The following is a 6,305-nucleotide window of genomic DNA, read 5'->3' as shown; positions in this document are numbered from 1 at the left end:
ATTCTCCGGTAATGGACTGGCATGCCAGACAGGTACCCATGCCATGCTGCTGCCCGACAGGGAGGCAGGAGGATGTGGCTTCCCTCTCTCTACAGAGAGCCCTTTACACAAAGAGGCTACCTGTAATGTCAGTATCAAGTTGTAAGGTTACATTCTGCTTCCCCTCCAGGAACCCTTAACAGAGAGGGCAAGGGGTGCCTCTGTTACCATGCCCTCTCTGTTACCATGGAGCACGGCCAGGGTAGCTTGTCCTGAACATCTCGAGAGGCCATTCTCTCTGTCTCTGTCTCTGTCTCTCTGTCTCTCTCTCTCTCTCTCTCTCTCACACACACACACACACACAGAGCAGGTTGGAACTTCCGGCATCATACTGACCCCACCCCTCTGACCACAGGCGGGGCACGCACAGTGCTCAGTGGCATGGCACGTCCTCGCTACACCGCTAGTTCCGGGTCTGCGTAATAACCCGGTACGCATGCCAGTACACCTGCTCAAGCTTCCCCTTTTAAGTGACCGACTCCACGTGGTCGCTCTCTCCACTCTCTCACACACTCCACGCTCTTCTCTTGCCCCTTCTTCTCTCTGCCCCCCCTGTCTCGTTTCCCATGTCCGTCTCCCCGCTCTTGCTCTCCCGCCGCTGTGATAAACTATGGCTAATGTGTACTCTCTATGGCTCGTGCTCGCTATGGCTTGTGCGGCGTGCCGCCGGTCCATTTCCATCTCGCGCCTTTTCTAGCTTTTCTAATGTTTAAACTTTTGCAAACGAACAACAGGGCTGACCCCTGGATGTCCGCTTGGGAGAAGGCCCGTAGGGAGTCACCCTCAAGCCTGGAAGCCGTGTCTCATTGAGTCCTTGTGCTAACTGACGGAGAGGTGTGGTCAAAAGCAAAGGAAATCCAATCAGTGATTCCCACTCACTAACCTGACCCTTACTTGGAGACAGATTATGAAAAAGCCAGTCTGAGATGTTGACGGCTTGATTTTGCCTTAACTGTGGTGAAGAAACAGATGGTCCTCTTCGGGATATACACTGACCACTTCCTTGGCCCTTGTTTCCGGAAACTGACACCTTCCATGGAGCCAGGGCAGTCTCTGTGGCAGGCACCAAGCATCAGCGGGCCCCTGATAAGTTAATACCCGGGCTGTTTCATCAGCTCCCAGGAATCCAAATAGCCATAGGAATATCGACCAGTTGACTGTTCATTCTCCTGGTCTTCAAAGCCTGCGCTTCGTGACTCCGTCCAGACACCGCTGCATGACCACAGAGGGGACTCCTGGGTGACAGTCTCCGCTCAATCCAGACTGACCCCAAGCGCCAGCAAGGTGACAGCACTTCAGCTAGGTCGCTCTAGCTGTGTGTACTCGCTGATATGAAACTGGACCTCCGGCTTCAGTTTCCCCATATGTGAAGGAACAGGCTGGCCTCCGAGAAATTTGAGTTCCTTGGAACGTCTCCTATGTGAAATAGCCTCTAAGGGCTCTTACTCCTGTTTCTATTTTAAATGCCAGAAAAGCAGGGTTTGGGTTAGCATTTAAACCTGGGGCTTGTTCAAGAGTTTGAAATAGTTAAAGAACTAAAGGACTGTTTTCAGCAATCAGGCACTTCCCAGGTTCCTGTAGGGACGGGAAGGGGGGGCACACAGCTATGCTCAAAGTCAGCCTGTGGGGACAGGAGGGGACAAGCCACCTGTGGTGAAGGGAATGAACCTTTGAAGACAGCCTGTTTGTTCCCAGCATAAAAGCAACCCTGAGAGCCATCCTCCACTCCTCCGCACAGAATGGATGTGCTCCGACCATTGATGTCAATATCTATGCAACCATGTTGTTTGACATGATCATCTGATTTGCCAAAGGGAGCAGCTGGCTGGAGTTTCTTCTAGCTACCAATGACAGCGTTAGCAGTTAGTAAATGTTTGTGGTGATTACCACATACGGAATGAATGCAGTTTACCCGGCAGGGTGTGCGGTCTGTCACAGTTTGATTATGGGGAGAGGACTTCTTACTGAATAGTTTAGATGGTTTTCAGAGCTGTCTGTTGTGTCTCCTGAAGGTTAAATACAGTGCTAGTACCGGTTGCAACATCCCAAACATAAAGAGTGCTTATTTCTTTGATCAGTAACTCAAATAGGTTGATAATTAAATAATGATAATAATAATAAGCCAAGTCATTCCTTGCTTTGGATTGAGATCAATACTTCTGAAAATAGGGAGTTTCTATATTATCTTCATTTTTGAAAGAGGCAGAGCAAAGATCAGAACACTATTCTTTTTTTTCCAGCTAACCTCCTTAGATCCAGTGCCTGGGTGAGGTGGCTATTAGGGTCAACTCTACCCTCCTACTGTAATCTCCACTCCCAGCCAGAGCAAGCTGCACCCTGGCACCACACTGGGATCTGGAATCCCAAGAATGTGTTTGCATTTATCCCAAAACTCTCCTTTACCCAGGAGTCCACCCTGGGATTCCATTCTGGTGACTTTTCAAACACGTAATTACTCATTAGCCTGTTCCCACAGTCGGCGTGCGGGACTTGTTTACTGTTAAGAGCGAGGGTGGGGGACAGAGCCCGGGCGTCTGTGTTAGCTGAGTGTCGTGAACAAGCACACATCTGCAGCGACCACAGCATTCCGAGCCCTTGATTGAGCCCCGGGAACCAAAAGCATCATCTCCCTCTTTCCTCCCTCATGGCCCTCCAAAGTCACTCTGGGGAATTTGCATGCAGATCATCCAATAACAGGCCCTGGTACTGGCTGATCCTTGGCTGGCATCCATAAATGGCGAGCTAGGTTTGTACCGTCCATACTAGTGTGTTTCCTGTCGGAGACCTAGTTCGGGTCACAGCCGTGTGCTCTGGCCACACAGCGTTCTGATGTCTCTCCAGAAGTGGGGGAAAGATGTACCTGCTCATGTCACAACTGTGAGAAGCTCAGATCACATACACGGAATGCTGGGCATGGGGAACTCCATCTGCAGCCACCACAGGACACAGTGAGTCCCCAGAACTTCCACATGCATACCTTTTTACTGAGAACCACCCCCCAGGTGCTGTGCTCATTTGGTCCTGCCTTGAAACGCCCGGGCAATGGCGGTAGACTGTGTAAATGGCATTGTTTTCTTGGAGACGTGCTGGCAAACCATTTGGAAGATGTAGTCTAAACAAACATGCCTAACACCTTTCCCCAAACCCCCCTTAACCTCCCGGCCTCGGGGTACCAAACAGGAGTTCACGGTGTTGCCCTAAGTTCTCACTGTACTTACAAACTTGATGCCAGCAGGATAGAAGGCATTGCCTAGGGAACAGGATAGGAAGACAGGGTTTAGGAACCAGGAGTTTTATTCTGCCTGGGATGCTAATGTTCTGGTGACCTAAGCCAAGTTCTGTAAATTGTTACTATCTGCAAAGTGGAGATAATGGACAGCCCTGCCCATCCCTCAGGATGGCCAGGAGACTAATTAGGGAGCTCATTTGAGATTCAAAGTGCTTCGTGGTCCACAAGGAAAGTGTTGGAAGAACAAAGGAGAAACTCGCTCTGTGCTCTGGCAGTCTGGGGACCACACCAAAGACTCTCCCAGGAATTCGTCTGCTGGAGAACCAGTGTTTGTTAATTAACTGGTATTAGGAAGTCATTGTGGCTACCAGGGGTTAATGGAAAGACTGAACTTGCTGAGATAGGTCTATAGACGTGTAAATTAAGGGTTCCTTTGTTGAAGAAAAAGGAAGCATCTCTAAGCTAAGCTTCGGGTTGCCAGGAGTTAAAGGCCTGGTCTTTCATATGTCTTCTAGAAATTCCAATCAGGTTGCATGTAGCATAGACATGTTTCTTTCCAATGTGATGAAAACAGACAAAAAAAAAAAAAAGAAGTCTTTTTTTTACTGTACCTGAAACAATTTTATTTTAAGAAATAAAGAAAACAAATTAATTAGGATGCCTTCAGTGATCCTTTTATAGTTTTATGAGAGTTCCATCCATACGGGGAGTAGTGTGGAAGCCCATACACACAGTTATGCATGCATACATGTGTGCACGTGTGCACACACACCCCACCACCAAGTCAGTTGTCCCGCAAGAAGCCAGCATGATAGTCAAGCACACTTCCAAGTCTGTCTATGAGCCTCACAGTGGAAGGAAGGAAGCTGGTGCCAGGGTTCCGGAATCAAGGCTCTGCCTCCAGGAGGAGCCCAGTGAGCACAGAGCCGACGGAAAGTTATGAGAGCTCGTGAGATGCTTGTTTTCCTTAAAGATCCCTTTGATGGCACAGTCTGCAGGAGCTACAGGACAGAGAGAAAAGGATGTTGCTGAAGATCCCAGTGAAAAGTTTCTGCACTTGGTAAGCCTCTCCATCGACGCAGCAATCCAAATCAGACTAAATCAAACCGAATCAGAAAAAGTTCACAATTAATGAATACAGTGCTCCTGGATGGCCTTCCAGCCCACCAGAGAGGAGACAGGAAAGGGAAACCGGAAAAGCCATGAGTCTGGTTTTGGGGGGGGGGCAGTTTAATTACCCTCTGGGAGTGGTCTTGAGCATCTCTGGGGAAAGAATCATCATTTGGCGGGCTTTCTGAGATGCAGCAGGGTTTGGAGGGAGATAGGGGAGGGTGACCCAGACTCTTTGGGTGTATGGATGCCAGGGGCTGGGGTGAGGCTTCCACTATAACACCCAGGACCTTGCTCCCTGAGCAGTGTGCCATCTCTCACTGTGGGAGCCCACATGTGAGCATGAGCAGATATGTGAAATCCAGATGTTCCTAGCCAGCTCAAGCATTCTGTTTGGATATTGCTCGGAGACAAAGAATGAAGCTCCCCACTACAATGGGGATTCAGAACATGTCACCCCAAAACATGGATTCTTGGAATGTGGAGAAATCAAGAGACAGGAAAGGTGCTTGGGCCCTCTTGCAAGGTTGTTCCCAGAAGCAGAGGGAGGAATAGCCTGAGGGAGGCTCGGGAGTCTCTGAGAGCTACCTTGCTGTCACCAGCTAACACCCGGGCTTTCTGCATTTTCTCAGTCTTGGGCCTGGGCTGTTAACAGAGGCTGGCAGGATGGTTAGTGTCAGTCAACCAAGAACAACTCACATTCCACAATCAGGTGCTCCCCATCCCTCAACCCACCTTCAATCGTCACCGTCACCGAAGGTTAGTGTGACACGCTGTCACTAATATTAGCTCTGGCCGGCCTGCCACCCAGTGTGCCACCATTTCCATGGTCCCTACAAGCTGCACATTTCCCTCTGCGACAGTCACACCCTTAAAAGTGGACAGCAGCCACAGTTCTCTCTCTTGCTCCTTTGCCTGTTCTCTCTCTGTCTGTTTGTCTGTCTGTCTGTCTGTCTGTCTGCATCTCTCATGCCCCACTCCAAGACTGCCTTCAGCTCTTTCACCCTCCTCCCTCCCCCAATACCAATACTTCTTACACTAGATCTGTTGCACGGAGCATGCTCTCTTAGCTGCTAGTCCTGACCCAGCCTGCCAGAGGCACTCCAATTTCCACCGCTTTATCATCACAATAATACACATTTACGCCTTCAGATATTTTCCTTATGTGCAAGCCCCATACCCCCTACAAAACCTGAGCCTCTCTCTCTCTCTCTCTCTCTCTCTCTCTCTCTCTCTCTCTCTCTCTCTCTCTCTCTCTCTCTCCTCTCCTCTCCTCTCCCTCCCTCCCCCCTCCCCCTCTCCCTCCCTCTCTCCTTCTTTTTCTCCCTCTCTTTCCCTCTCTCTCTTCTTCCCTCCCTCCCTCCCTCCTCCTCTCCCTCTTTCTCTCCTCACCACAGTCATAGTACCAGCCCCCTTTCTCCCCAATACACTTGCCACGTGCCCTTCTCTCCAACATGGCGGCTTGACGTTCTCCAATGGGCCAGACCCACCAGCGCGGAGGATGAATCCTTCTCAGAAAGGGTTTACTTGTTTCCCTTCATCATGGGGACTCTCACACTGACAACTAGGCTCGGCTGTGCTGGCTCACTGTTTCCTGGTCATCTTTTCTGAAGGCCCTGTCCCTATCTGTGAAGCTCCTAGACTCGCAGCCAGATGGCAGTCTGTTTTCTGGGACCCGCTTCTCCTGTGCAGGAGCTCTGTCTCTTTCTCTTGAGCTCCCACCTGTAAACTTGCAACAAAACTCCTTTTAAACCCACCCTCCTGTTGTACTGGAATTCCATGTCTCAAGTTTGCAAAACAAGGGAGCCAGGAGCCGGTGGCTGGGGTTGATTCTGGTGGTCTTGGTTTTGTCAGGCATCATAGCTTATGGCACACTAGAAGCTGAGAAACCTCCACTGAACACAAGGATTTCACACACACACACACA

Source organism: Mesocricetus auratus, unplaced genomic scaffold (assembly GCF_017639785.1).
Source record: "Mesocricetus auratus isolate SY011 unplaced genomic scaffold, BCM_Maur_2.0 Super-Scaffold_100031, whole genome shotgun sequence".
Classification (NCBI taxonomy): Eukaryota; Metazoa; Chordata; class Mammalia; order Rodentia; family Cricetidae; genus Mesocricetus; species Mesocricetus auratus.
Note: the sequence above shows the minus strand (reverse complement) of the source record.